Below are 26,125 nucleotides of genomic sequence, written 5' to 3'. Positions count from 1 at the left end.
ACCCCAAAAGAAAATTGGGCAGGGATTCCCGCCTCCGCTTCCGAAACGGGCTTCCAAACGGGCGATGCCCTGACGGGTCAGCCAGTCACCGTCTAGGCCCGGTACACCCCTGTGAATAATAGAGCGTCCAACCTCAAATCAGGCTACAGGGCCCTTCAGCCCATAGAAGGAGAACCTGTCAACAAACGGGGCGAGGGCAATGCTCGGGCCCCTTGCGAAGCCTTTGCCAAGCTCCAAAGGCTGCACTTTCCCAGCAGACCACAGCTCTGTATGCAAATCAAGCAGCTACGACCCCTCCCTCCCCTGCTTTTCTCCTCCAAACCGGTACGCAACCATTTCTGCAGCCCTCTGCCCCAGGGTCCCGGGCAAGGTCTTGGTCTGATGAGGCTAGGGATGGTGGGCGAGCTCGGCTTTGGCAGGGCGACAGGACTAATATTTTCTCTACAGCTTTGGAAGAAAGAAAGCTTCCTTTTTGGGGCACAGGCCCACTTCTAGCGGCGACAGCTTCCGGTAAGGGACCATGCTGAAAAGATGCTTGGAGTTACCGCCAGGGGAGCCACGCCGCTATTGCCTGTGAGTGAAGCTACATTTGAAAGAAATATTTTTTGAGACGCAGTTGTTTGAATTTCTGTAAAAATGTCATTCAGTAAAAGCCTCTCTTCCCTGACCGGGAATCGAACCCGGGCCGCGGCGGTGAGAGCGCCGAATCCTAACCACTAGACCACCAGGGAGACCGCTGGACAGCTCGGGAAGGCCGGGCAGTGGTGTCCGAGTGCACAATGCCTGCAGGTGCCTCAAAGGCCAGTCCATTGGGGGACTGGGAAGAGAGGGGGAGGGCCGAGCAGATAGGTTCTCTCCAGCGGTGAAAAAGGAAGCTGCCTTTTTTGCGTCAAGGGCAGTCTTTCCGCAGCGACAGGAGAATGAATGGGACTCTGCCATAAACACGTTTTGCGTCGCGCTGAGGGCACTTCCTCCATTTTGTGCACGCAAATCTGCATCTGGGAGCAAGATTTCCGGTCGCCAGTTAACTGCATTGCTGTAAATAAAAATGTCAGTTGTTAAAAGAGCTCCTTCCCTGACCGGGAATCGAACCCGGGCCGCAGCGGTGAGAGCGCCGAATCCTAACCACTAGACCACCAGGGACGGTGGGTGCACCCCGTTGCGTGTCGCTCAGATGGTGGCGTCCGAGTCCAAAGGCTGAGGGCCTCTGCTACAATGGGCACCAGTGCCTGCAGGTCTTCGGGGGCCGTTTCTGCTAATAAATAAATAAATAAAGAAATAAAGAAAGAAAGAAAGAAAGAAAACAAAAACACTTGTGATGGTCTGCGAAAAGGGGAGCTTAGAGATTGAAGACAGCATCACTTTGGGAACGTTTGCGCTTTCACTTCCAAGCGCTGATATTCCTGTCTTGCTCTCCTGAAAGGACAGCCTTCCTCGCTATGAGCTTTTGTGGGTCAGTGCTGAAGCTCCCCCTAGAGGCTGCCGCTGAAGATGCACACTCACAACTAACCCTCCTTAGGAGAACTGCTTCGTGGGAGAGCACGTTTATTAAAAGGCGGCAGGCCATGATTGCCTGCGAGACACAGCAGGGTTACCATGCAGAGTTCAAAGGGGGCTTTGCTTGTACAGCAAGTGCCGGAGGGCAAGAAGGGATGACATAGGAGCTGCCCTTTTTTCGGGCTCGCACACCAAGGCCTGCACCAGCCTTCGAGGCTCAGCCTGCCTCTGGACTGCCCTAGACCACCTTTACTCAAAGCACACACTCTGGTCGGGGACTCGAAGCCAGGCCCGTGGCAGTGAAAGCACCAAATCCTCACCACTAGGCCACCGGGGAAACGACTGCAGCACCCGGGAGGTTTCCGCAACCGTACTTGCAGTCAGCTGGAGGCTATTGTAATGCTGTTAAGTGAGAGACGTTTGCCGCTCGCAAGCCAATTCCATCCAACCTCCTGCAGGGGGCACTCTGGGCTGGTTTTCCACTTGTTCGCCTGCTGCTGAAACAGCAAAGATTCAATTCGAAGCCCTTTGCAGCAGCTCACCAGGATGGCCGAGTGGTTAAGGCGTTGGACTTAAGATCCAATGGACAAGTGTCCGCGTGGGTTCGAGCCCCACTCCTGGTACAGGTTTTTACTCTTCTTACCTAAATGCGGCAGCAGCTTCGCACAAGCCCTTTCCTGCTGTCTGTAGGCAGTGCCCCTACCTCAAAGCCCTGAGGCTTGAGTTCACCTGAAAAGAGCAACAAGGAATCGTTGCCCGTAGACTCTTTTCCTGGAAAACCTTTGCATTTTTGTACCATGTCCCTCGCATCCCAAGCTTAAGCCGCCAAAGTTGGCAGAGCTTGTGCAACCCCGCCAACAGCCCTACCACCCCAAAAGAAAATTGGGCAGGGATTCCCGCCTCCGCTTCCTCACGGCTTCCGAAACGGGCTTCCAAACGGGCGATGCCCTGACGGGTCAGCCAGTCACCGTCTAGGCCCGGTACACCCCTGTGAATAATAGAGCGTCCAACCTCAAATCAGGCTACAGGGCCCTTCAGCCCATAGAAGGAGAACCTGTCAACAAACGGGGCGAGGGCAATGCTCGGGCCCCTTGCGAAGCCTTTGCCAAGCTCCAAAGGCTGCACTTTCCCAGCAGACCACAGCTCTGTATGCAAATCAAGCAGCTACGACCCCTCCCTCCCCTGCTTTTCTCCTCCAAACCGGTACGCAACCATTTCTGCAGCCCTCTGCCCCAGGGTCCCGGGCAAGGTCTTGGTCTGATGAGGCTAGGGATGGTGGGCGAGCTCGGCTTTGGCAGGGCGACAGGACTAATATTTTCTCTACAGCTTTGGAAGAAAGAAAGCTTCCTTTTTGGGGCACAGGCCCACTTCTAGCGGCGACAGCTTCCGGTAAGGGACCATGCTGAAAAGATGCTTGGAGTTACCGCCAGGGGAGCCACGCCGCTATTGCCTGTGAGTGAAGCTACATTTGAAAGAAATATTTTTTGAGACGCAGTTGTTTGAATTTCTGTAAAAATGTCATTCAGTAAAAGCCTCTCTTCCCTGACCGGGAATCGAAACCGGGCCGCGGCGGTGAGAGCGCCGAATCCTAACCACTAGACCACCAGGGAGACCGCTGGACAGCTCGGGAAGGCCGGGCAGTGGTGTCCGAGTGCACAATGCCTGCAGGTGCCTCAAAGGCCAGTCCATTGGGGGACTGGGAAGAGAGGGGGAGGGCCGAGCAGATAGGTTCTCTCCAGCGGTGAAAAAGGAAGCTGCCTTTTTTGCGTCAAGGGCAGTCTTTCCGCAGCGACAGGAGAATGAATGGGACTCTGCCATAAACACGTTTTGCGTCGCGCTGAGGGCACTTCCTCCATTTTGTGCACGCAAATCTGCATCTGGGAGCAAGATTTCCGGTCGCCAGTTAACTGCATTGCTGTAAATAAAAATGTCAGTTGTTAAAAGAGCTCCTTCCCTGACCGGGAATCGAACCCGGGCCGCAGCGGTGAGAGCGCCGAATCCTAACCACTAGACCACCAGGGACGGTGGGTGCACCCCGTTGCGTGTCGCTCAGATGGTGGCGTCCGAGTCCAAAGGCTGAGGGCCTCTGCTACAATGGGCACCAGTGCCTGCAGGTCTTCGGGGGCCGTTTCTGCTAATAAATAAATAAATAAAGAAATAAAGAAAGAAAGAAAGAAAGAAAACAAAAACACTTGTGATGGTCTGCGAAAAGGGGAGCTTAGAGATTGAAGACAGCATCACTTTGGGAACGTTTGCGCTTTCACTTCCAAGCGCTGATATTCCTGTCTTGCTCTCCTGAAAGGACAGCCTTCCTCGCTATGAGCTTTTGTGGGTCAGTGCTGAAGCTCCCCCTAGAGGCTGCCGCTGAAGATGCACACTCACAACTAACCCTCCTTAGGAGAACTGCTTCGTGGGAGAGCACGTTTATTAAAAGGCGGCAGGCCATGATTGCCTGCGAGACACAGCAGGGTTACCATGCAGAGTTCAAAGGGGGCTTTGCTTGTACAGCAAGTGCCGGAGGGCAAGAAGGGATGACATAGGAGCTGCCCTTTTTTCGGGCTCGCACACCAAGGCCTGCACCAGCCTTCGAGGCTCAGCCTGCCTCTGGACTGCCCTAGACCACCTTTACTCAAAGCACACACTCTGGTCGGGGACTCGAAGCCAGGCCCGTGGCAGTGAAAGCACCAAATCCTCACCACTAGGCCACCGGGGAAACGACTGCAGCACCCGGGAGGTTTCCGCAACCGTACTTGCAGTCAGCTGGAGGCTATTGTAATGCTGTTAAGTGAGAGACGTTTGCCGCTCGCAAGCCAATTCCATCCAACCTCCTGCAGGGGGCACTCTGGGCTGGTTTTCCACTTGTTCGCCTGCTGCTGAAACAGCAAAGATTCAATTCGAAGCCCTTTGCAGCAGCTCACCAGGATGGCCGAGTGGTTAAGGCGTTGGACTTAAGATCCAATGGACAAGTGTCCGCGTGGGTTCGAGCCCCACTCCTGGTACAGGTTTTTACTCTTCTTACCTAAATGCGGCAGCAGCTTCGCACAAGCCCTTTCCTGCTGTCTGTAGGCAGTGCCCCTACCTCAAAGCCCTGAGGCTTGAGTTCACCTGAAAAGAGCAACAAGGAATCGTTGCCCGTAGACTCTTTTCCTGGAAAACCTTTGCATTTTTGTACCATGTCCCTCGCATCCCAAGCTTAAGCCGCCAAAGTTGGCAGAGCTTGTGCAACCCCGCCAACAGCCCTACCACCCCAAAAGAAAATTGGGCAGGGATTCCCGCCTCCGCTTCCGAAACGGGCTTCCAAACGGGCGATGCCCTGACGGGTCAGCCAGTCACCGTCTAGGCCCGGTACACCCCTGTGAATAATAGAGCGTCCAACCTCAAATCAGGCTACAGGGCCCTTCAGCCCATAGAAGGAGAACCTGTCAACAAACGGGGCGAGGGCAATGCTCGGGCCCCTTGCGAAGCCTTTGCCAAGCTCCAAAGGCTGCACTTTCCCAGCAGACCACAGCTCTGTATGCAAATCAAGCAGCTACGACCCCTCCCTCCCCTGCTTTTCTCCTCCAAACCGGTACGCAACCATTTCTGCAGCCCTCTGCCCCAGGGTCCCGGGCAAGGTCTTGGTCTGATGAGGCTAGGGATGGTGGGCGAGCTCGGCTTTGGCAGGGCGACAGGACTAATATTTTCTCTACAGCTTTGGAAGAAAGAAAGCTTCCTTTTTGGGGCACAGGCCCACTTCTAGCGGCGACAGCTTCCGGTAAGGGACCATGCTGAAAAGATGCTTGGAGTTACCGCCAGGGGAGCCACGCCGCTATTGCCTGTGAGTGAAGCTACATTTGAAAGAAATATTTTTTGAGACGCAGTTGTTTGAATTTCTGTAAAAATGTCATTCAGTAAAAGCCTCTCTTCCCTGACCGGGAATCGAACCCGGGCCGCGGCGGTGAGAGCGCCGAATCCTAACCACTAGACCACCAGGGAGACCGCTGGACAGCTCGGGAAGGCCGGGCAGTGGTGTCCGAGTGCACAATGCCTGCAGGTGCCTCAAAGGCCAGTCCATTGGGGGACTGGGAAGAGAGGGGGAGGGCCGAGCAGATAGGTTCTCTCCAGCGGTGAAAAAGGAAGCTGCCTTTTTTGCGTCAAGGGCAGTCTTTCCGCAGCGACAGGAGAATGAATGGGACTCTGCCATAAACACGTTTTGCGTCGCGCTGAGGGCACTTCCTCCATTTTGTGCACGCAAATCTGCATCTGGGAGCAAGATTTCCGGTCGCCAGTTAACTGCATTGCTGTAAATAAAAATGTCAGTTGTTAAAAGAGCTCCTTCCCTGACCGGGAATCGAACCCGGGCCGCAGCGGTGAGAGCGCCGAATCCTAACCACTAGACCACCAGGGACGGTGGGTGCACCCCGTTGCGTGTCGCTCAGATGGTGGCGTCCGAGTCCAAAGGCTGAGGGCCTCTGCTACAATGGGCACCAGTGCCTGCAGGTCTTCGGGGGCCGTTTCTGCTAATAAATAAATAAATAAAGAAATAAAGAAAGAAAGAAAGAAAGAAAACAAAAACACTTGTGATGGTCTGCGAAAAGGGGAGCTTAGAGATTGAAGACAGCATCACTTTGGGAACGTTTGCGCTTTCACTTCCAAGCGCTGATATTCCTGTCTTGCTCTCCTGAAAGGACAGCCTTCCTCGCTATGAGCTTTTGTGGGTCAGTGCTGAAGCTCCCCCTAGAGGCTGCCGCTGAAGATGCACACTCACAACTAACCCTCCTTAGGAGAACTGCTTCGTGGGAGAGCACGTTTATTAAAAGGCGGCAGGCCATGATTGCCTGCGAGACACAGCAGGGTTACCATGCAGAGTTCAAAGGGGGCTTTGCTTGTACAGCAAGTGCCGGAGGGCAAGAAGGGATGACATAGGAGCTGCCCTTTTTTCGGGCTCGCACACCAAGGCCTGCACCAGCCTTCGAGGCTCAGCCTGCCTCTGGACTGCCCTAGACCACCTTTACTCAAAGCACACACTCTGGTCGGGGACTCGAAGCCAGGCCCGTGGCAGTGAAAGCACCAAATCCTCACCACTAGGCCACCGGGGAAACGACTGCAGCACCCGGGAGGTTTCCGCAACCGTACTTGCAGTCAGCTGGAGGCTATTGTAATGCTGTTAAGTGAGAGACGTTTGCCGCTCGCAAGCCAATTCCATCCAACCTCCTGCAGGGGGCACTCTGGGCTGGTTTTCCACTTGTTCGCCTGCTGCTGAAACAGCAAAGATTCAATTCGAAGCCCTTTGCAGCAGCTCACCAGGATGGCCGAGTGGTTAAGGCGTTGGACTTAAGATCCAATGGACAAGTGTCCGCGTGGGTTCGAGCCCCACTCCTGGTACAGGTTTTTACTCTTCTTACCTAAATGCGGCAGCAGCTTCGCACAAGCCCTTTCCTGCTGTCTGTAGGCAGTGCCCCTACCTCAAAGCCCTGAGGCTTGAGTTCACCTGAAAAGAGCAACAAGGAATCGTTGCCCGTAGACTCTTTTCCTGGAAAACCTTTGCATTTTTGTACCATGTCCCTCGCATCCCAAGCTTAAGCCGCCAAAGTTGGCAGAGCTTGTGCAACCCCGCCAACAGCCCTACCACCCCAAAAGAAAATTGGGCAGGGATTCCCGCCTCCGCTTCCGAAACGGGCTTCCAAACGGGCGATGCCCTGACGGGTCAGCCAGTCACCGTCTAGGCCCGGTACACCCCTGTGAATAATAGAGCGTCCAACCTCAAATCAGGCTACAGGGCCCTTCAGCCCATAGAAGGAGAACCTGTCAACAAACGGGGCGAGGGCAATGCTCGGGCCCCTTGCGAAGCCTTTGCCAAGCTCCAAAGGCTGCACTTTCCCAGCAGACCACAGCTCTGTATGCAAATCAAGCAGCTACGACCCCTCCCTCCCCTGCTTTTCTCCTCCAAACCGGTACGCAACCATTTCTGCAGCCCTCTGCCCCAGGGTCCCGGGCAAGGTCTTGGTCTGATGAGGCTAGGGATGGTGGGCGAGCTCGGCTTTGACAGGGCGACAGGACTAATATTTTCTCTACAGCTTTGGAAGAAAGAAAGCTTCCTTTTTGGGGCACAGGCCCACTTCTAGCGGCGACAGCTTCCGGTAAGGGACCATGCTGAAAAGATGCTTGGAGTTACCGCCAGGGGAGCCACGCCGCTATTGCCTGTGAGTGAAGCTACATTTGAAAGAAATATTTTTTGAGACGCAGTTGTTTGAATTTCTGTAAAAATGTCATTCAGTAAAAGCCTCTCTTCCCTGACCGGGAATCGAAACCGGGCCGCGGCGGTGAGAGCGCCGAATCCTAACCACTAGACCACCAGGGAGACCGCTGGACAGCTCGGGAAGGCCGGGCAGTGGTGTCCGAGTGCACAATGCCTGCAGGTGCCTCAAAGGCCAGTCCATTGGGGGACTGGGAAGAGAGGGGGAGGGCCGAGCAGATAGGTTCTCTCCAGCGGTGAAAAAGGAAGCTGCCTTTTTTGCGTCAAGGGCAGTCTTTCCGCAGCGACAGGAGAATGAATGGGACTCTGCCATAAACACGTTTTGCGTCGCGCTGAGGGCACTTCCTCCATTTTGTGCACGCAAATCTGCATCTGGGAGCAAGATTTCCGGTCGCCAGTTAACTGCATTGCTGTAAATAAAAATGTCAGTTGTTAAAAGAGCTCCTTCCCTGACCGGGAATCGAACCCGGGCCGCAGCGGTGAGAGCGCCGAATCCTAACCACTAGACCACCAGGGACGGTGGGTGCACCCCGTTGCGTGTCGCTCAGATGGTGGCGTCCGAGTCCAAAGGCTGAGGGCCTCTGCTACAATGGGCACCAGTGCCTGCAGGTCTTCGGGGGCCGTTTCTGCTAATAAATAAATAAATAAAGAAATAAAGAAAGAAAGAAAGAAAGAAAACAAAAACACTTGTGATGGTCTGCGAAAAGGGGAGCTTAGAGATTGAAGACAGCATCACTTTGGGAACGTTTGCGCTTTCACTTCCAAGCGCTGATATTCCTGTCTTGCTCTCCTGAAAGGACAGCCTTCCTCGCTATGAGCTTTTGTGGGTCAGTGCTGAAGCTCCCCCTAGAGGCTGCCGCTGAAGATGCACACTCACAACTAACCCTCCTTAGGAGAACTGCTTCGTGGGAGAGCACGTTTATTAAAAGGCGGCAGGCCATGATTGCCTGCGAGACACAGCAGGGTTACCATGCAGAGTTCAAAGGGGGCTTTGCTTGTACAGCAAGTGCCGGAGGGCAAGAAGGGATGACATAGGAGCTGCCCTTTTTTCGGGCTCGCACACCAAGGCCTGCACCAGCCTTCGAGGCTCAGCCTGCCTCTGGACTGCCCTAGACCACCTTTACTCAAAGCACACACTCTGGTCGGGGACTCGAAGCCAGGCCCGTGGCAGTGAAAGCACCAAATCCTCACCACTAGGCCACCGGGGAAACGACTGCAGCACCCGGGAGGTTTCCGCAACCGTACTTGCAGTCAGCTGGAGGCTATTGTAATGCTGTTAAGTGAGAGACGTTTGCCGCTCGCAAGCCAATTCCATCCAACCTCCTGCAGGGGGCACTCTGGGCTGGTTTTCCACTTGTTCGCCTGCTGCTGAAACAGCAAAGATTCAATTCGAAGCCCTTTGCAGCAGCTCACCAGGATGGCCGAGTGGTTAAGGCGTTGGACTTAAGATCCAATGGACAAGTGTCCGCGTGGGTTCGAGCCCCACTCCTGGTACAGGTTTTTACTCTTCTTACCTAAATGCGGCAGCAGCTTCGCACAAGCCCTTTCCTGCTGTCTGTAGGCAGTGCCCCTACCTCAAAGCCCTGAGGCTTGAGTTCACCTGAAAAGAGCAACAAGGAATCGTTGCCCGTAGACTCTTTTCCTGGAAAACCTTTGCATTTTTGTACCATGTCCCTCGCATCCCAAGCTTAAGCCGCCAAAGTTGGCAGAGCTTGTGCAACCCCGCCAACAGCCCTACCACCCCAAAAGAAAATTGGGCAGGGATTCCCGCCTCCGCTTCCGAAACGGGCTTCCAAACGGGCGATGCCCTGACGGGTCAGCCAGTCACCGTCTAGGCCCGGTACACCCCTGTGAATAATAGAGCGTCCAACCTCAAATCAGGCTACAGGGCCCTTCAGCCCATAGAAGGAGAACCTGTCAACAAACGGGGCGAGGGCAATGCTCGGGCCCCTTGCGAAGCCTTTGCCAAGCTCCAAAGGCTGCACTTTCCCAGCAGACCACAGCTCTGTATGCAAATCAAGCAGCTACGACCCCTCCCTCCCCTGCTTTTCTCCTCCAAACCGGTACGCAACCATTTCTGCAGCCCTCTGCCCCAGGGTCCCGGGCAAGGTCTTGGTCTGATGAGGCTAGGGATGGTGGGCGAGCTCGGCTTTGGCAGGGCGACAGGACTAATATTTTCTCTACAGCTTTGGAAGAAAGAAAGCTTCCTTTTTGGGGCACAGGCCCACTTCTAGCGGCGACAGCTTCCGGTAAGGGACCATGCTGAAAAGATGCTTGGAGTTACCGCCAGGGGAGCCACGCCGCTATTGCCTGTGAGTGAAGCTACATTTGAAAGAAATATTTTTTGAGACGCAGTTGTTTGAATTTCTGTAAAAATGTCATTCAGTAAAAGCCTCTCTTCCCTGACCGGGAATCGAAACCGGGCCGCGGCGGTGAGAGCGCCGAATCCTAACCACTAGACCACCAGGGAGACCGCTGGACAGCTCGGGAAGGCCGGGCAGTGGTGTCCGAGTGCACAATGCCTGCAGGTGCCTCAAAGGCCAGTCCATTGGGGGACTGGGAAGAGAGGGGGAGGGCCGAGCAGATAGGTTCTCTCCAGCGGTGAAAAAGGAAGCTGCCTTTTTTGCGTCAAGGGCAGTCTTTCCGCAGCGACAGGAGAATGAATGGGACTCTGCCATAAACACGTTTTGCGTCGCGCTGAGGGCACTTCCTCCATTTTGTGCACGCAAATCTGCATCTGGGAGCAAGATTTCCGGTCGCCAGTTAACTGCATTGCTGTAAATAAAAATGTCAGTTGTTAAAAGAGCTCCTTCCCTGACCGGGAATCGAACCCGGGCCGCAGCGGTGAGAGCGCCGAATCCTAACCACTAGACCACCAGGGACGGTGGGTGCACCCCGTTGCGTGTCGCTCAGATGGTGGCGTCCGAGTCCAAAGGCTGAGGGCCTCTGCTACAATGGGCACCAGTGCCTGCAGGTCTTCGGGGGCCGTTTCTGCTAATAAATAAATAAATAAAGAAATAAAGAAAGAAAGAAAGAAAGAAAACAAAAACACTTGTGATGGTCTGCGAAAAGGGGAGCTTAGAGATTGAAGACAGCATCACTTTGGGAACGTTTGCGCTTTCACTTCCAAGCGCTGATATTCCTGTCTTGCTCTCCTGAAAGGACAGCCTTCCTCGCTATGAGCTTTTGTGGGTCAGTGCTGAAGCTCCCCCTAGAGGCTGCCGCTGAAGATGCACACTCACAACTAACCCTCCTTAGGAGAACTGCTTCGTGGGAGAGCACGTTTATTAAAAGGCGGCAGGCCATGATTGCCTGCGAGACACAGCAGGGTTACCATGCAGAGTTCAAAGGGGGCTTTGCTTGTACAGCAAGTGCCGGAGGGCAAGAAGGGATGACATAGGAGCTGCCCTTTTTTCGGGCTCGCACACCAAGGCCTGCACCAGCCTTCGAGGCTCAGCCTGCCTCTGGACTGCCCTAGACCACCTTTACTCAAAGCACACACTCTGGTCGGGGACTCGAAGCCAGGCCCGTGGCAGTGAAAGCACCAAATCCTCACCACTAGGCCACCGGGGAAACGACTGCAGCACCCGGGAGGTTTCCGCAACCGTACTTGCAGTCAGCTGGAGGCTATTGTAATGCTGTTAAGTGAGAGACGTTTGCCGCTCGCAAGCCAATTCCATCCAACCTCCTGCAGGGGGCACTCTGGGCTGGTTTTCCACTTGTTCGCCTGCTGCTGAAACAGCAAAGATTCAATTCGAAGCCCTTTGCAGCAGCTCACCAGGATGGCCGAGTGGTTAAGGCGTTGGACTTAAGATCCAATGGACAAGTGTCCGCGTGGGTTCGAGCCCCACTCCTGGTACAGGTTTTTACTCTTCTTACCTAAATGCGGCAGCAGCTTCGCACAAGCCCTTTCCTGCTGTCTGTAGGCAGTGCCCCTACCTCAAAGCCCTGAGGCTTGAGTTCACCTGAAAAGAGCAACAAGGAATCGTTGCCCGTAGACTCTTTTCCTGGAAAACCTTTGCATTTTTGTACCATGTCCCTCGCATCCCAAGCTTAAGCCGCCAAAGTTGGCAGAGCTTGTGCAACCCCGCCAACAGCCCTACCACCCCAAAAGAAAATTGGGCAGGGATTCCCGCCTCCGCTTCCGAAACGGGCTTCCAAACGGGCGATGCCCTGACGGGTCAGCCAGTCACCGTCTAGGCCCGGTACACCCCTGTGAATAATAGAGCGTCCAACCTCAAATCAGGCTACAGGGCCCTTCAGCCCATAGAAGGAGAACCTGTCAACAAACGGGGCGAGGGCAATGCTCGGGCCCCTTGCGAAGCCTTTGCCAAGCTCCAAAGGCTGCACTTTCCCAGCAGACCACAGCTCTGTATGCAAATCAAGCAGCTACGACCCCTCCCTCCCCTGCTTTTCTCCTCCAAACCGGTACGCAACCATTTCTGCAGCCCTCTGCCCCAGGGTCCCGGGCAAGGTCTTGGTCTGATGAGGCTAGGGATGGTGGGCGAGCTCGGCTTTGGCAGGGCGACAGGACTAATATTTTCTCTACAGCTTTGGAAGAAAGAAAGCTTCCTTTTTGGGGCACAGGCCCACTTCTAGCGGCGACAGCTTCCGGTAAGGGACCATGCTGAAAAGATGCTTGGAGTTACCGCCAGGGGAGCCACGCCGCTATTGCCTGTGAGTGAAGCTACATTTGAAAGAAATATTTTTTGAGACGCAGTTGTTTGAATTTCTGTAAAAATGTCATTCAGTAAAAGCCTCTCTTCCCTGACCGGGAATCGAACCCGGGCCGCGGCGGTGAGAGCGCCGAATCCTAACCACTAGACCACCAGGGAGACCGCTGGACAGCTCGGGAAGGCCGGGCAGTGGTGTCCGAGTGCACAATGCCTGCAGGTGCCTCAAAGGCCAGTCCATTGGGGGACTGGGAAGAGAGGGGGAGGGCCGAGCAGATAGGTTCTCTCCAGCGGTGAAAAAGGAAGCTGCCTTTTTTGCGTCAAGGGCAGTCTTTCCGCAGCGACAGGAGAATGAATGGGACTCTGCCATAAACACGTTTTGCGTCGCGCTGAGGGCACTTCCTCCATTTTGTGCACGCAAATCTGCATCTGGGAGCAAGATTTCCGGTCGCCAGTTAACTGCATTGCTGTAAATAAAAATGTCAGTTGTTAAAAGAGCTCCTTCCCTGACCGGGAATCGAACCCGGGCCGCAGCGGTGAGAGCGCCGAATCCTAACCACTAGACCACCAGGGACGGTGGGTGCACCCCGTTGCGTGTCGCTCAGATGGTGGCGTCCGAGTCCAAAGGCTGAGGGCCTCTGCTACAATGGGCACCAGTGCCTGCAGGTCTTCGGGGGCCGTTTCTGCTAATAAATAAATAAATAAAGAAATAAAGAAAGAAAGAAAGAAAGAAAACAAAAACACTTGTGATGGTCTGCGAAAAGGGGAGCTTAGAGATTGAAGACAGCATCACTTTGGGAACGTTTGCGCTTTCACTTCCAAGCGCTGATATTCCTGTCTTGCTCTCCTGAAAGGACAGCCTTCCTCGCTATGAGCTTTTGTGGGTCAGTGCTGAAGCTCCCCCTAGAGGCTGCCGCTGAAGATGCACACTCACAACTAACCCTCCTTAGGAGAACTGCTTCGTGGGAGAGCACGTTTATTAAAAGGCGGCAGGCCATGATTGCCTGCGAGACACAGCAGGGTTACCATGCAGAGTTCAAAGGGGGCTTTGCTTGTACAGCAAGTGCCGGAGGGCAAGAAGGGATGACATAGGAGCTGCCCTTTTTTCGGGCTCGCACACCAAGGCCTGCACCAGCCTTCGAGGCTCAGCCTGCCTCTGGACTGCCCTAGACCACCTTTACTCAAAGCACACACTCTGGTCGGGGACTCGAAGCCAGGCCCGTGGCAGTGAAAGCACCAAATCCTCACCACTAGGCCACCGGGGAAACGACTGCAGCACCCGGGAGGTTTCCGCAACCGTACTTGCAGTCAGCTGGAGGCTATTGTAATGCTGTTAAGTGAGAGACGTTTGCCGCTCGCAAGCCAATTCCATCCAACCTCCTGCAGGGGGCACTCTGGGCTGGTTTTCCACTTGTTCGCCTGCTGCTGAAACAGCAAAGATTCAATTCGAAGCCCTTTGCAGCAGCTCACCAGGATGGCCGAGTGGTTAAGGCGTTGGACTTAAGATCCAATGGACAAGTGTCCGCGTGGGTTCGAGCCCCACTCCTGGTACAGGTTTTTACTCTTCTTACCTAAATGCGGCAGCAGCTTCGCACAAGCCCTTTCCTGCTGTCTGTAGGCAGTGCCCCTACCTCAAAGCCCTGAGGCTTGAGTTCACCTGAAAAGAGCAACAAGGAATCGTTGCCCGTAGACTCTTTTCCTGGAAAACCTTTGCATTTTTGTACCATGTCCCTCGCATCCCAAGCTTAAGCCGCCAAAGTTGGCAGAGCTTGTGCAACCCCGCCAACAGCCCTACCACCCCAAAAGAAAATTGGGCAGGGATTCCCGCCTCCGCTTCCGAAACGGGCTTCCAAACGGGCGATGCCCTGACGGGTCAGCCAGTCACCGTCTAGGCCCGGTACACCCCTGTGAATAATAGAGCGTCCAACCTCAAATCAGGCTACAGGGCCCTTCAGCCCATAGAAGGAGAACCTGTCAACAAACGGGGCGAGGGCAATGCTCGGGCCCCTTGCGAAGCCTTTGCCAAGCTCCAAAGGCTGCACTTTCCCAGCAGACCACAGCTCTGTATGCAAATCAAGCAGCTACGACCCCTCCCTCCCCTGCTTTTCTCCTCCAAACCGGTACGCAACCATTTCTGCAGCCCTCTGCCCCAGGGTCCCGGGCAAGGTCTTGGTCTGATGAGGCTAGGGATGGTGGGCGAGCTCGGCTTTGACAGGGCGACAGGACTAATATTTTCTCTACAGCTTTGGAAGAAAGAAAGCTTCCTTTTTGGGGCACAGGCCCACTTCTAGCGGCGACAGCTTCCGGTAAGGGACCATGCTGAAAAGATGCTTGGAGTTACCGCCAGGGGAGCCACGCCGCTATTGCCTGTGAGTGAAGCTACATTTGAAAGAAATATTTTTTGAGACGCAGTTGTTTGAATTTCTGTAAAAATGTCATTCAGTAAAAGCCTCTCTTCCCTGACCGGGAATCGAAACCGGGCCGCGGCGGTGAGAGCGCCGAATCCTAACCACTAGACCACCAGGGAGACCGCTGGACAGCTCGGGAAGGCCGGGCAGTGGTGTCCGAGTGCACAATGCCTGCAGGTGCCTCAAAGGCCAGTCCATTGGGGGACTGGGAAGAGAGGGGGAGGGCCGAGCAGATAGGTTCTCTCCAGCGGTGAAAAAGGAAGCTGCCTTTTTTGCGTCAAGGGCAGTCTTTCCGCAGCGACAGGAGAATGAATGGGACTCTGCCATAAACACGTTTTGCGTCGCGCTGAGGGCACTTCCTCCATTTTGTGCACGCAAATCTGCATCTGGGAGCAAGATTTCCGGTCGCCAGTTAACTGCATTGCTGTAAATAAAAATGTCAGTTGTTAAAAGAGCTCCTTCCCTGACCGGGAATCGAACCCGGGCCGCAGCGGTGAGAGCGCCGAATCCTAACCACTAGACCACCAGGGACGGTGGGTGCACCCCGTTGCGTGTCGCTCAGATGGTGGCGTCCGAGTCCAAAGGCTGAGGGCCTCTGCTACAATGGGCACCAGTGCCTGCAGGTCTTCGGGGGCCGTTTCTGCTAATAAATAAATAAATAAAGAAATAAAGAAAGAAAGAAAGAAAGAAAACAAAAACACTTGTGATGGTCTGCGAAAAGGGGAGCTTAGAGATTGAAGACAGCATCACTTTGGGAACGTTTGCGCTTTCACTTCCAAGCGCTGATATTCCTGTCTTGCTCTCCTGAAAGGACAGCCTTCCTCGCTATGAGCTTTTGTGGGTCAGTGCTGAAGCTCCCCCTAGAGGCTGCCGCTGAAGATGCACACTCACAACTAACCCTCCTTAGGAGAACTGCTTCGTGGGAGAGCACGTTTATTAAAAGGCGGCAGGCCATGATTGCCTGCGAGACACAGCAGGGTTACCATGCAGAGTTCAAAGGGGGCTTTGCTTGTACAGCAAGTGCCGGAGGGCAAGAAGGGATGACATAGGAGCTGCCCTTTTTTCGGGCTCGCACACCAAGGCCTGCACCAGCCTTCGAGGCTCAGCCTGCCTCTGGACTGCCCTAGACCACCTTTACTCAAAGCACACACTCTGGTCGGGGACTCGAAGCCAGGCCCGTGGCAGTGAAAGCACCAAATCCTCACCACTAGGCCACCGGGGAAACGACTGCAGCACCCGGGAGGTTTCCGCAACCGTACTTGCAGTCAGCTGGAGGCTATTGTAATGCTGTTAAGTGAGAGACGTTTGCCGCTCGCAAGCCAATTCCATCCAACCTCCTGCAGGGGGCACTCTGGGCTGGTTTTCCACTTGTTCGCCTGCTGCTGAAACAGCAAAGATTCAATTCGAAGCCCTTTGCAGCAGCTCACCAGGATGGCCGAGTGGTTAAGGCGTTGGACTTAAGATCCAATGGACAAGTGTCCGCGTGGGTTCGAGCCCCACTCCTGGTACAGGTTTTTACTCTTCTTACCTAAATGCGGCAGCAGCTTCGCACAAGCCCTTTCCTGCTGTCTGTAGGCAGTGCCCCTACCTCAAAGCCCTGAGGCTTGAGTTCACCTGAAAAGAGCAACAAGGAATCGTTGCCCGTAGACTCTTTTCCTGGAAAACCTTTGCATTTTTGTACCATGTCCCTCGCATCCCAAGCTTAAGCCGCCAAAGTTGGCAGAGCTTGTGCAACCCCGCCAACAGCCCTACCACCCCAAAAGAAAATTGGGCAGGGATTCCCGCCTCCGCTTCCGAAACGGGCTTCCAAACGGGCGATGCCCTGACGGGTCAGCCAGTCACCGTCTAGGCCCGGTACACCCCTGTGAATAATAGAGCGTCCAACCTCAAATCAGGCTACAGGGCCCTTCAGCCCATAGAAGGAGAACCTGTCAACAAACGGGGCGAGGGCAATGCTCGGGCCCCTTGCGAAGCCTTTGCCAAGCTCCAAAGGCTGCACTTTCCCAGCAGACCACAGCTCTGTATGCAAATCAAGCAGCTACGACCCCTCCCTCCCCTGCTTTTCTCCTCCAAACCGGTACGCAACCATTTCTGCAGCCCTCTGCCCCAGGGTCCCGGGCAAGGTCTTGGTCTGATGAGGCTAGGGATGGTGGGCGAGCTCGGCTTTGGCAGGGCGACAGGACTAATATTTTCTCTACAGCTTTGGAAGAAAGAAAGCTTCCTTTTTGGGGCACAGGCCCACTTCTAGCGGCGACAGCTTCCGGTAAGGGACCATGCTGAAAAGATGCTTGGAGTTACCGCCAGGGGAGCCACGCCGCTATTGCCTGTGAGTGAAGCTACATTTGAAAGAAATATTTTTTGAGACGCAGTTGTTTGAATTTCTGTAAAAATGTCATTCAGTAAAAGCCTCTCTTCCCTGACCGGGAATCGAACCCGGGCCACGGCGGTGAGAGCGCCGAATCCTAACCACTAGACCACCAGGGAGACCGCTGGACAGCTCGGGAAGGCCGGGCAGTGGTGTCCGAGTGCACAATGCCTGCAGGTGCCTCAAAGGCCAGTCCATTGGGGGACTGGGAAGAGAGGGGGAGGGCCGAGCAGATAGGTTCTCTCCAGCGGTGAAAAAGGAAGCTGCCTTTTTTGCGTCAAGGGCAGTCTTTCCGCAGCGACAGGAGAATGAATGGGACTCTGCCATAAACACGTTTTGCGTCGCGCTGAGGGCACTTCCTCCATTTTGTGCACGCAAATCTGCATCTGGGAGCAAGATTTCCAGTCGCCAGTTAACTGCATTGCTGTAAATAAAAATGTCAGTTGTTAAAAGAGCTCCTTCCCTGACCGGGAATCGAACCCGGGCCGCGGCGGTGAGAGCCCCGAATCCTAACCACTAGACCACCAGGGACGGTGGGTGCACCCCGTTGCGTGTCGCTCAGATGGTGGCGTCCGAGTCCAAAGGCTGAGGGCCTCTGCTACAATGGGCACCAGTGCCTGCAGGTCTTCGGGGGCCGTTTCTGCTAATAAATAAAGAAATAAAGAAAGAAAGAAAGAAAGAAAGAAAACAAAAACACTTGTGATGGTCTGCGAAAAGGGGAGCTTAGAGATTGAAGACAGCATCACTTTGGGAACGTTTGCGCTTTCACTTCCAAGCGCTGATATTCCTGTCTTGCTCTCCTGAAAGGACAGCCTTCCTCGCTATGAGCTTTTGTGGGTCAGTGCTGAAGCTCCCCCTAGAGGCTGCCGCTGAAGATGCACACTCACAACTAACCCTCCTTAGGAGAACTGCTTCGTGGGAGAGCACGTTTATTAAAAGGCGGCAGGCCATGATTGCCTGCGAGACACAGCAGGGTTACCATGCAGAGTTCAAAGGGGGCTTTGCTTGTACAGCAAGTGCCGGAGGGCAAGAAGGGATGACATAGGAGCTGCCCTTTTTTCGGGCTCGCACACCAAGGCCTGCACCAGCCTTCGAGGCTCAGCCTGCCTCTGGACTGCCCTAGACCACCTTTACTCAAAGCACACACTCTGGTCGGGGACTCGAAGCCAGGCCCGTGGCAGTGAAAGCACCAAATCCTCACCACTAGGCCACCGGGGAAACGACTGCAGCACCCGGGAGGTTTCCGCAACCGTACTTGCAGTCAGCTGGAGGCTATTGTAATGCTGTTAAGTGAGAGACGTTTGCCGCTCGCAAGCCAATTCCATCCAACCTCCTGCAGGGGGCACTCTGGGCTGGTTTTCCACTTGTTCGCCTGCTGCTGAAACAGCAAAGATTCAATTCGAAGCCCTTTGCAGCAGCTCACCAGGATGGCCGAGTGGTTAAGGCGTTGGACTTAAGATCCAATGGACAAGTGTCCGCGTGGGTTCGAGCCCCACTCCTGGTACAGGTTTTTACTCTTCTTACCTAAATGCGGCAGCAGCTTCGCACAAGCCCTTTCCTGCTGTCTGTAGGCAGTGCCCCTACCTCAAAGCCCTGAGGCTTGAGTTCACCTGAAAAGAGCAACAAGGAATCGTTGCCCGTAGACTCTTTTCCTGGAAAACCTTTGCATTTTTGTACCATGTCCCTCGCATCCCAAGCTTAAGCCGCCAAAGTTGGCAGAGCTTGTGCAACCCCGCCAACAGCCCTACCACCCCAAAAGAAAATTGGGCAGGGATTCCCGCCTCCGCTTCCGAAACGGGCTTCCAAACGGGCGATGCCCTGACGGGTCAGCCAGTCACCGTCTAGGCCCGGTACACCCCTGTGAATAATAGAGCGTCCAACCTCAAATCAGGCTACAGGGCCCTTCAGCCCATAGAAGGAGAACCTGTCAACAAACGGGGCGAGGGCAATGCTCGGGCCCCTTGCGAAGCCTTTGCCAAGCTCCAAAGGCTGCACTTTCCCAGCAGACCACAGCTCTGTATGCAAATCAAGCAGCTACGACCCCTCCCTCCCCTGCTTTTCTCCTCCAAACCGGTACGCAACCATTTCTGCAGCCCTCTGCCCCAGGGTCCCGGGCAAGGTCTTGGTCTGATGAGGCTAGGGATGGTGGGCGAGCTCGGCTTTGACAGGGCGACAGGACTAATATTTTCTCTACAGCTTTGGAAGAAAGAAAGCTTCCTTTTTGGGGCACAGGCCCACTTCTAGCGGCGACAGCTTCCGGTAAGGGACCATGCTGAAAAGATGCTTGGAGTTACCGCCAGGGGAGCCACGCCGCTATTGCCTGTGAGTGAAGCTACATTTGAAAGAAATATTTTTTGAGACGCAGTTGTTTGAATTTCTGTAAAAATGTCATTCAGTAAAAGCCTCTCTTCCCTGACCGGGAATCGAAACCGGGCCGCGGCGGTGAGAGCGCCGAATCCTAACCACTAGACCACCAGGGAGACCGCTGGACAGCTCGGGAAGGCCGGGCAGTGGTGTCCGAGTGCACAATGCCTGCAGGTGCCTCAAAGGCCAGTCCATTGGGGGACTGGGAAGAGAGGGGGAGGGCCGAGCAGATAGGTTCTCTCCAGCGGTGAAAAAGGAAGCTGCCTTTTTTGCGTCAAGGGCAGTCTTTCCGCAGCGACAGGAGAATGAATGGGACTCTGCCATAAACACGTTTTGCGTCGCGCTGAGGGCACTTCCTCCATTTTGTGCACGCAAATCTGCATCTGGGAGCAAGATTTCCGGTCGCCAGTTAACTGCATTGCTGTAAATAAAAATGTCAGTTGTTAAAAGAGCTCCTTCCCTGACCGGGAATCGAACCCGGGCCGCAGCGGTGAGAGCGCCGAATCCTAACCACTAGACCACCAGGGACGGTGGGTGCACCCCGTTGCGTGTCGCTCAGATGGTGGCGTCCGAGTCCAAAGGCTGAGGGCCTCTGCTACAATGGGCACCAGTGCCTGCAGGTCTTCGGGGGCCGTTTCTGCTAATAAATAAATAAATAAAGAAATAAAGAAAGAAAGAAAGAAAGAAAACAAAAACACTTGTGATGGTCTGCGAAAAGGGGAGCTTAGAGATTGAAGACAGCATCACTTTGGGAACGTTTGCGCTTTCACTTCCAAGCGCTGATATTCCTGTCTTGCTCTCCTGAAAGGACAGCCTTCCTCGCTATGAGCTTTTGTGGGTCAGTGCTGAAGCTCCCCCTAGAGGCTGCCGCTGAAGATGCACACTCACAACTAACCCTCCTTAGGAGAACTGCTTCGTGGGAGAGCACGTTTATTAAAAGGCGGCAGGCCATGATTGCCTGCGAGACACAGCAGGGTTACCATGCAGAGTTCAAAGGGGGCTTTGCTTGTACAGCAAGTGCCGGAGGGCAAGAAGGGATGACATAGGAGCTGCCCTTTTTTCGGGCTCGCACACCAAGGCCTGCACCAGCCTTCGAGGCTCAGCCTGCCTCTGGACTGCCCTAGACCACCTTTACTCAAAGCACACACTCTGGTCGGGGACTCGAAGCCAGGCCCGTGGCAGTGAAAGCACCAAATCCTCACCACTAGGCCACCGGGGAAACGACTGCAGCACCCGGGAGGTTTCCGCAACCGTACTTGCAGTCAGCTGGAGGCTATTGTAATGCTGTTAAGTGAGAGACGTTTGCCGCTCGCAAGCCAATTCCATCCAACCTCCTGCAGGGGGCACTCTGGGCTGGTTTTCCACTTGTTCGCCTGCTGCTGAAACAGCAAAGATTCAATTCGAAGCCCTTTGCAGCAGCTCACCAGGATGGCCGAGTGGTTAAGGCGTTGGACTTAAGATCCAATGGACAAGTGTCCGCGTGGGTTCGAGCCCCACTCCTGGTACAGGTTTTTACTCTTCTTACCTAAATGCGGCAGCAGCTTCGCACAAGCCCTTTCCTGCTGTCTGTAGGCAGTGCCCCTACCTCAAAGCCCTGAGGCTTGAGTTCACCTGAAAAGAGCAACAAGGAATCGTTGCCCGTAGACTCTTTTCCTGGAAAACCTTTGCATTTTTGTACCATGTCCCTCGCATCCCAAGCTTAAGCCGCCAAAGTTGGCAGAGCTTGTGCAACCCCGCCAACAGCCCTACCACCCCAAAAGAAAATTGGGCAGGGATTCCCGCCTCCGCTTCCTCACGGCTTCCGAAACGGGCTTCCAAACGGGCGATGCCCTGACGGGTCAGCCAGTCACCGTCTAGGCCCGGTACACCCCTGTGAATAATAGAGCGTCCAACCTCAAATCAGGCTACAGGGCCCTTCAGCCCATAGAAGGAGAACCTGTCAACAAACGGGGCGAGGGCAATGCTCGGGCCCCTTGCGAAGCCTTTGCCAAGCTCCAAAGGCTGCACTTTCCCAGCAGACCACAGCTCTGTATGCAAATCAAGCAGCTACGACCCCTCCCTCCCCTGCTTTTCTCCTCCAAACCGGTACGCAACCATTTCTGCAGCCCTCTGCCCCAGGGTCCCGGGCAAGGTCTTGGTCTGATGAGGCTAGGGATGGTGGGCGAGCTCGGCTTTGGCAGGGCGACAGGACTAATATTTTCTCTACAGCTTTGGAAGAAAGAAAGCTTCCTTTTTGGGGCACAGGCCCACTTCTAGCGGCGACAGCTTCCGGTAAGGGACCATGCTGAAAAGATGCTTGGAGTTACCGCCAGGGGAGCCACGCCGCTATTGCCTGTGAGTGAAGCTACATTTGAAAGAAATATTTTTTGAGACGCAGTTGTTTGAATTTCTGTAAAAATGTCATTCAGTAAAAGCCTCTCTTCCCTGACCGGGAATCGAACCCGGGCCGCGGCGGTGAGAGCGCCGAATCCTAACCACTAGACCACCAGGGAGACCGCTGGACAGCTCGGGAAGGCCGGGCAGTGGTGTCCGAGTGCACAATGCCTGCAGGTGCCTCAAAGGCCAGTCCATTGGGGGACTGGGAAGAGAGGGGGAGGGCCGAGCAGATAGGTTCTCTCCAGCGGTGAAAAAGGAAGCTGCCTTTTTTGCGTCAAGGGCAGTCTTTCCGCAGCGACAGGAGAATGAATGGGACTCTGCCATAAACACGTTTTGCGTCGCGCTGAGGGCACTTCCTCCATTTTGTGCACGCAAATCTGCATCTGGGAGCAAGATTTCCGGTCGCCAGTTAACTGCATTGCTGTAAATAAAAATGTCAGTTGTTAAAAGAGCTCCTTCCCTGACCGGGAATCGAACCCGGGCCGCAGCGGTGAGAGCGCCGAATCCTAACCACTAGACCACCAGGGACGGTGGGTGCACCCCGTTGCGTGTCGCTCAGATGGTGGCGTCCGAGTCCAAAGGCTGAGGGCCTCTGCTACAATGGGCACCAGTGCCTGCAGGTCTTCGGGGGCCGTTTCTGCTAATAAATAAATAAATAAAGAAATAAAGAAAGAAAGAAAGAAAGAAAACAAAAACACTTGTGATGGTCTGCGAAAAGGGGAGCTTAGAGATTGAAGACAGCATCACTTTGGGAACGTTTGCGCTTTCACTTCCAAGCGCTGATATTCCTGTCTTGCTCTCCTGAAAGGACAGCCTTCCTCGCTATGAGCTTTTGTGGGTCAGTGCTGAAGCTCCCCCTAGAGGCTGCCGCTGAAGATGCACACTCACAACTAACCCTCCTTAGGAGAACTGCTTCGTGGGAGAGCACGTTTATTAAAAGGCGGCAGGCCATGATTGCCTGCGAGACACAGCAGGGTTACCATGCAGAGTTCAAAGGGGGCTTTGCTTGTACAGCAAGTGCCGGAGGGCAAGAAGGGATGACATAGGAGCTGCCCTTTTTTCGGGCTCGCACACCAAGGCCTGCACCAGCCTTCGAGGCTCAGCCTGCCTCTGGACTGCCCTAGACCACCTTTACTCAAAGCACACACTCTGGTCGGGGACTCGAAGCCAGGCCCGTGGCAGTGAAAGCACCAAATCCTCACCACTAGGCCACCGGGGAAACGACTGCAGCACCCGGGAGGTTTCCGCAACCGTACTTGCAGTCAGCTGGAGGCTATTGTAATGCTGTTAAGTGAGAGACGTTTGCCGCTCGCAAGCCAATTCCATCCAACCTCCTGCAGGGGGCACTCTGGGCTGGTTTTCCACTTGTTCGCCTGCTGCTGAAACAGCAAAGATTCAATTCGAAGCCCTTTGCAGCAGCTCACCAGGATGGCCGAGTGGTTAAGGCGTTGGACTTAAGATCCAATGGACAAGTGTCCGCGTGGGTTCGAGCCCCACTCCTGGTACAGGTTTTTACTCTTCTTACCTAAATGCGGCAGCAGCTTCGCACAAGCCCTTTCCTGCTGTCTGTAGGCAGTGCCCCTACCTCAAAGCCCTGAGGCTTGAGTTCACCTGAAAAGAGCAACAAGGAATCGTTGCCCGTAGACTCTTTTCCTGGAAAACCTTTGCATTTTTGTACCATGTCCCTCGCATCCCAAGCTTAAGCCGCCAAAGTTGGCAGAGCTTGTGCAACCCCGCCAACAGCCCTACCACCCCAAAAGAAAATTGGGCAGGGATTCCCGCCTCCGCTTCCGAAACGGGCTTCCAAACGGGCGATGCCCTGACGGGTCAGCCAGTCACCGTCTAGGCCCGGTACACCCCTGTGAATAATAGAGCGTCCAACCTCAAATCAGGCTACAGGGCCCTTCAGCCCATAGAAGGAGAACCTGTCAACAAACGGGGCGAGGGCAATGCTCGGGCCCCTTGCGAAGCCTTTGCCAAGCTCCAAAGGCTGCACTTTCCCAGCAGACCACAGCTCTGTATGCAAATCAAGCAGCTACGACCCCTCCCTCCCCTGCTTTTCTCCTCCAAACCGGTACGCAACCATTTCTGCAGCCCTCTGCCCCAGGGTCCCGGGCAAGGTCTTGGTCTGATGAGGCTAGGGATGGTGGGCGAGCTCGGCTTTGGCAGGGCGACAGGACTAATATTTTCTCTACAGCTTTGGAAGAAAGAAAGCTTCCTTTTTGGGGCACAGGCCCACTTCTAGCGGCGACAGCTTCCGGTAAGGGACCATGCTGAAAAGATGCTTGGAGTTACCGCCAGGGGAGCCACGCCGCTATTGCCTGTGAGTGAAGCTACATTTGAAAGAAATATTTTTTGAGACGCAGTTGTTTGAATTTCTGTAAAAATGTCATTCAGTAAAAGCCTCTCTTCCCTGACCGGGAATCGAAACCGGGCCGCGGCGGTGAGAGCGCCGAATCCTAACCACTAGACCACCAGGGAGACCGCTGGACAGCTCGGGAAGGCCGGGCAGTGGTGTCCGAGTGCACAATGCCTGCAGGTGCCTCAAAGGCCAGTCCATTGGGGGACTGGGAAGAGAGGGGGAGGGCCGAGCAGATAGGTTCTCTCCAGCGGTGAAAAAGGAAGCTGCCTTTTTTGCGTCAAGGGCAGTCTTTCCGCAGCGACAGGAGAATGAATGGGACTCTGCCATAAACACGTTTTGCGTCGCGCTGAGGGCACTTCCTCCATTTTGTGCACGCAAATCTGCATCTGGGAGCAAGATTTCCGGTCGCCAGTTAACTGCATTGCTGTAAATAAAAATGTCAGTTGTTAAAAGAGCTCCTTCCCTGACCGGGAATCGAACCCGGGCCGCAGCGGTGAGAGCGCCGAATCCTAACCACTAGACCACCAGGGACGGTGGGTGCACCCCGTTGCGTGTCGCTCAGATGGTGGCGTCCGAGTCCAAAGGCTGAGGGCCTCTGCTACAATGGGCACCAGTGCCTGCAGGTCTTCGGGGGCCGTTTCTGCTAATAAATAAATAAATAAAGAAATAAAGAAAGAAAGAAAGAAAGAAAACAAAAACACTTGTGATGGTCTGCGAAAAGGGGAGCTTAGAGATTGAAGACAGCATCACTTTGGGAACGTTTGCGCTTTCACTTCCAAGCGCTGATATTCCTGTCTTGCTCTCCTGAAAGGACAGCCTTCCTCGCTATGAGCTTTTGTGGGTCAGTGCTGAAGCTCCCCCTAGAGGCTGCCGCTGAAGATGCACACTCACAACTAACCCTCCTTAGGAGAACTGCTTCGTGGGAGAGCACGTTTATTAAAAGGCGGCAGGCCATGATTGCCTGCGAGACACAGCAGGGTTACCATGCAGAGTTCAAAGGGGGCTTTGCTTGTACAGCAAGTGCCGGAGGGCAAGAAGGGATGACATAGGAGCTGCCCTTTTTTCGGGCTCGCACACCAAGGCCTGCACCAGCCTTCGAGGCTCAGCCTGCCTCTGGACTGCCCTAGACCACCTTTACTCAAAGCACACACTCTGGTCGGGGACTCGAAGCCAGGCCCGTGGCAGTGAAAGCACCAAATCCTCACCACTAGGCCACCGGGGAAACGACTGCAGCACCCGGGAGGTTTCCGCAACCGTACTTGCAGTCAGCTGGAGGCTATTGTAATGCTGTTAAGTGAGAGACGTTTGCCGCTCGCAAGCCAATTCCATCCAACCTCCTGCAGGGGGCACTCTGGGCTGGTTTTCCACTTGTTCGCCTGCTGCTGAAACAGCAAAGATTCAATTCGAAGCCCTTTGCAGCAGCTCACCAGGATGGCCGAGTGGTTAAGGCGTTGGACTTAAGATCCAATGGACAAGTGTCCGCGTGGGTTCGAGCCCCACTCCTGGTACAGGTTTTTACTCTTCTTACCTAAATGCGGCAGCAGCTTCGCACAAGCCCTTTCCTGCTGTCTGTAGGCAGTGCCCCTACCTCAAAGCCCTGAGGCTTGAGTTCACCTGAAAAGAGCAACAAGGAATCGTTGCCCGTAGACTCTTTTCCTGGAAAACCTTTGCATTTTTGTACCATGTCCCTCGCATCCCAAGCTTAAGCCGCCAAAGTTGGCAGAGCTTGTGCAACCCCGCCAACAGCCCTACCACCCCAAAAGAAAATTGGGCAGGGATTCCCGCCTCCGCTTCCTCACGGCTTCCGAAACGGGCTTCCAAACGGGCGATGCCCTGACGGGTCAG

General features: G+C 54.5%; 33 non-coding genes across 33 annotated transcripts; 11 read left to right on the top strand and 22 right to left on the bottom strand.

Annotated features, from left to right (window-relative positions):
• Positions 1 to 659: 659 nt before the first annotated feature.
• On the bottom strand, positions 660 to 731 carry TRNAE-CUC (transfer RNA glutamic acid (anticodon CUC)). Its single transcript has one exon. It is a non-coding gene; the product is annotated as a tRNA-Glu (tRNA).
• Positions 732 to 1,071: 340 nt separating this feature from the next.
• TRNAE-CUC (transfer RNA glutamic acid (anticodon CUC)) lies at positions 1,072 to 1,143 on the bottom strand. Its single transcript has one exon. It is a non-coding gene; the product is annotated as a tRNA-Glu (tRNA).
• An 894-nt stretch (positions 1,144 to 2,037) lies between these two features.
• TRNAL-UAA (transfer RNA leucine (anticodon UAA)) lies at positions 2,038 to 2,120 on the top strand. Its single transcript has one exon. It is a non-coding gene; the product is annotated as a tRNA-Leu (tRNA).
• A 915-nt stretch (positions 2,121 to 3,035) lies between these two features.
• Positions 3,036 to 3,107, bottom strand: TRNAE-CUC (transfer RNA glutamic acid (anticodon CUC)). Its single transcript has one exon. It is a non-coding gene; the product is annotated as a tRNA-Glu (tRNA).
• Positions 3,108 to 3,447: 340 nt separating this feature from the next.
• On the bottom strand, positions 3,448 to 3,519 carry TRNAE-CUC (transfer RNA glutamic acid (anticodon CUC)). Its single transcript has one exon. It is a non-coding gene; the product is annotated as a tRNA-Glu (tRNA).
• Positions 3,520 to 4,413: 894 nt separating this feature from the next.
• TRNAL-UAA (transfer RNA leucine (anticodon UAA)) lies at positions 4,414 to 4,496 on the top strand. Its single transcript has one exon. It is a non-coding gene; the product is annotated as a tRNA-Leu (tRNA).
• A 904-nt stretch (positions 4,497 to 5,400) lies between these two features.
• TRNAE-CUC (transfer RNA glutamic acid (anticodon CUC)) lies at positions 5,401 to 5,472 on the bottom strand. The gene has a single exon. It is a non-coding gene; the product is annotated as a tRNA-Glu (tRNA).
• Positions 5,473 to 5,812: 340 nt separating this feature from the next.
• Positions 5,813 to 5,884, bottom strand: TRNAE-CUC (transfer RNA glutamic acid (anticodon CUC)). Its single transcript has one exon. It is a non-coding gene; the product is annotated as a tRNA-Glu (tRNA).
• An 894-nt stretch (positions 5,885 to 6,778) lies between these two features.
• On the top strand, positions 6,779 to 6,861 carry TRNAL-UAA (transfer RNA leucine (anticodon UAA)). The gene has a single exon. It is a non-coding gene; the product is annotated as a tRNA-Leu (tRNA).
• Positions 6,862 to 7,765: 904 nt separating this feature from the next.
• On the bottom strand, positions 7,766 to 7,837 carry TRNAE-CUC (transfer RNA glutamic acid (anticodon CUC)). The gene has a single exon. It is a non-coding gene; the product is annotated as a tRNA-Glu (tRNA).
• Positions 7,838 to 8,177: 340 nt separating this feature from the next.
• Positions 8,178 to 8,249, bottom strand: TRNAE-CUC (transfer RNA glutamic acid (anticodon CUC)). The gene has a single exon. It is a non-coding gene; the product is annotated as a tRNA-Glu (tRNA).
• An 894-nt stretch (positions 8,250 to 9,143) lies between these two features.
• TRNAL-UAA (transfer RNA leucine (anticodon UAA)) lies at positions 9,144 to 9,226 on the top strand. Its single transcript has one exon. It is a non-coding gene; the product is annotated as a tRNA-Leu (tRNA).
• Positions 9,227 to 10,130: 904 nt separating this feature from the next.
• TRNAE-CUC (transfer RNA glutamic acid (anticodon CUC)) lies at positions 10,131 to 10,202 on the bottom strand. The gene has a single exon. It is a non-coding gene; the product is annotated as a tRNA-Glu (tRNA).
• Positions 10,203 to 10,542: 340 nt separating this feature from the next.
• Positions 10,543 to 10,614, bottom strand: TRNAE-CUC (transfer RNA glutamic acid (anticodon CUC)). The gene has a single exon. It is a non-coding gene; the product is annotated as a tRNA-Glu (tRNA).
• Positions 10,615 to 11,508: 894 nt separating this feature from the next.
• TRNAL-UAA (transfer RNA leucine (anticodon UAA)) lies at positions 11,509 to 11,591 on the top strand. Its single transcript has one exon. It is a non-coding gene; the product is annotated as a tRNA-Leu (tRNA).
• A 904-nt stretch (positions 11,592 to 12,495) lies between these two features.
• TRNAE-CUC (transfer RNA glutamic acid (anticodon CUC)) lies at positions 12,496 to 12,567 on the bottom strand. Its single transcript has one exon. It is a non-coding gene; the product is annotated as a tRNA-Glu (tRNA).
• A 340-nt stretch (positions 12,568 to 12,907) lies between these two features.
• TRNAE-CUC (transfer RNA glutamic acid (anticodon CUC)) lies at positions 12,908 to 12,979 on the bottom strand. The gene has a single exon. It is a non-coding gene; the product is annotated as a tRNA-Glu (tRNA).
• Positions 12,980 to 13,873: 894 nt separating this feature from the next.
• On the top strand, positions 13,874 to 13,956 carry TRNAL-UAA (transfer RNA leucine (anticodon UAA)). The gene has a single exon. It is a non-coding gene; the product is annotated as a tRNA-Leu (tRNA).
• Positions 13,957 to 14,860: 904 nt separating this feature from the next.
• Positions 14,861 to 14,932, bottom strand: TRNAE-CUC (transfer RNA glutamic acid (anticodon CUC)). Its single transcript has one exon. It is a non-coding gene; the product is annotated as a tRNA-Glu (tRNA).
• Positions 14,933 to 15,272: 340 nt separating this feature from the next.
• On the bottom strand, positions 15,273 to 15,344 carry TRNAE-CUC (transfer RNA glutamic acid (anticodon CUC)). The gene has a single exon. It is a non-coding gene; the product is annotated as a tRNA-Glu (tRNA).
• Positions 15,345 to 16,238: 894 nt separating this feature from the next.
• TRNAL-UAA (transfer RNA leucine (anticodon UAA)) lies at positions 16,239 to 16,321 on the top strand. The gene has a single exon. It is a non-coding gene; the product is annotated as a tRNA-Leu (tRNA).
• A 904-nt stretch (positions 16,322 to 17,225) lies between these two features.
• TRNAE-CUC (transfer RNA glutamic acid (anticodon CUC)) lies at positions 17,226 to 17,297 on the bottom strand. The gene has a single exon. It is a non-coding gene; the product is annotated as a tRNA-Glu (tRNA).
• A 340-nt stretch (positions 17,298 to 17,637) lies between these two features.
• Positions 17,638 to 17,709, bottom strand: TRNAE-CUC (transfer RNA glutamic acid (anticodon CUC)). The gene has a single exon. It is a non-coding gene; the product is annotated as a tRNA-Glu (tRNA).
• An 890-nt stretch (positions 17,710 to 18,599) lies between these two features.
• On the top strand, positions 18,600 to 18,682 carry TRNAL-UAA (transfer RNA leucine (anticodon UAA)). The gene has a single exon. It is a non-coding gene; the product is annotated as a tRNA-Leu (tRNA).
• A 904-nt stretch (positions 18,683 to 19,586) lies between these two features.
• On the bottom strand, positions 19,587 to 19,658 carry TRNAE-CUC (transfer RNA glutamic acid (anticodon CUC)). The gene has a single exon. It is a non-coding gene; the product is annotated as a tRNA-Glu (tRNA).
• A 340-nt stretch (positions 19,659 to 19,998) lies between these two features.
• Positions 19,999 to 20,070, bottom strand: TRNAE-CUC (transfer RNA glutamic acid (anticodon CUC)). The gene has a single exon. It is a non-coding gene; the product is annotated as a tRNA-Glu (tRNA).
• Positions 20,071 to 20,964: 894 nt separating this feature from the next.
• TRNAL-UAA (transfer RNA leucine (anticodon UAA)) lies at positions 20,965 to 21,047 on the top strand. Its single transcript has one exon. It is a non-coding gene; the product is annotated as a tRNA-Leu (tRNA).
• Positions 21,048 to 21,962: 915 nt separating this feature from the next.
• TRNAE-CUC (transfer RNA glutamic acid (anticodon CUC)) lies at positions 21,963 to 22,034 on the bottom strand. The gene has a single exon. It is a non-coding gene; the product is annotated as a tRNA-Glu (tRNA).
• A 340-nt stretch (positions 22,035 to 22,374) lies between these two features.
• Positions 22,375 to 22,446, bottom strand: TRNAE-CUC (transfer RNA glutamic acid (anticodon CUC)). Its single transcript has one exon. It is a non-coding gene; the product is annotated as a tRNA-Glu (tRNA).
• An 894-nt stretch (positions 22,447 to 23,340) lies between these two features.
• On the top strand, positions 23,341 to 23,423 carry TRNAL-UAA (transfer RNA leucine (anticodon UAA)). Its single transcript has one exon. It is a non-coding gene; the product is annotated as a tRNA-Leu (tRNA).
• A 904-nt stretch (positions 23,424 to 24,327) lies between these two features.
• On the bottom strand, positions 24,328 to 24,399 carry TRNAE-CUC (transfer RNA glutamic acid (anticodon CUC)). Its single transcript has one exon. It is a non-coding gene; the product is annotated as a tRNA-Glu (tRNA).
• A 340-nt stretch (positions 24,400 to 24,739) lies between these two features.
• TRNAE-CUC (transfer RNA glutamic acid (anticodon CUC)) lies at positions 24,740 to 24,811 on the bottom strand. The gene has a single exon. It is a non-coding gene; the product is annotated as a tRNA-Glu (tRNA).
• Positions 24,812 to 25,705: 894 nt separating this feature from the next.
• On the top strand, positions 25,706 to 25,788 carry TRNAL-UAA (transfer RNA leucine (anticodon UAA)). The gene has a single exon. It is a non-coding gene; the product is annotated as a tRNA-Leu (tRNA).
• Positions 25,789 to 26,125: the final 337 nt, after the last annotated feature.

Source organism: Ambystoma mexicanum, chromosome 5p (assembly GCF_040938575.1).
Source record: "Ambystoma mexicanum isolate Mex_15411 chromosome 5p, UKY_AmexF1_1, whole genome shotgun sequence".
Lineage (NCBI taxonomy): Eukaryota > Metazoa > Chordata > Amphibia > Caudata > Ambystomatidae > Ambystoma > Ambystoma mexicanum.
The sequence above is the reverse complement of the archived record's forward strand: the minus strand, read 5'-3'. Positions and strand labels throughout refer to the sequence as shown.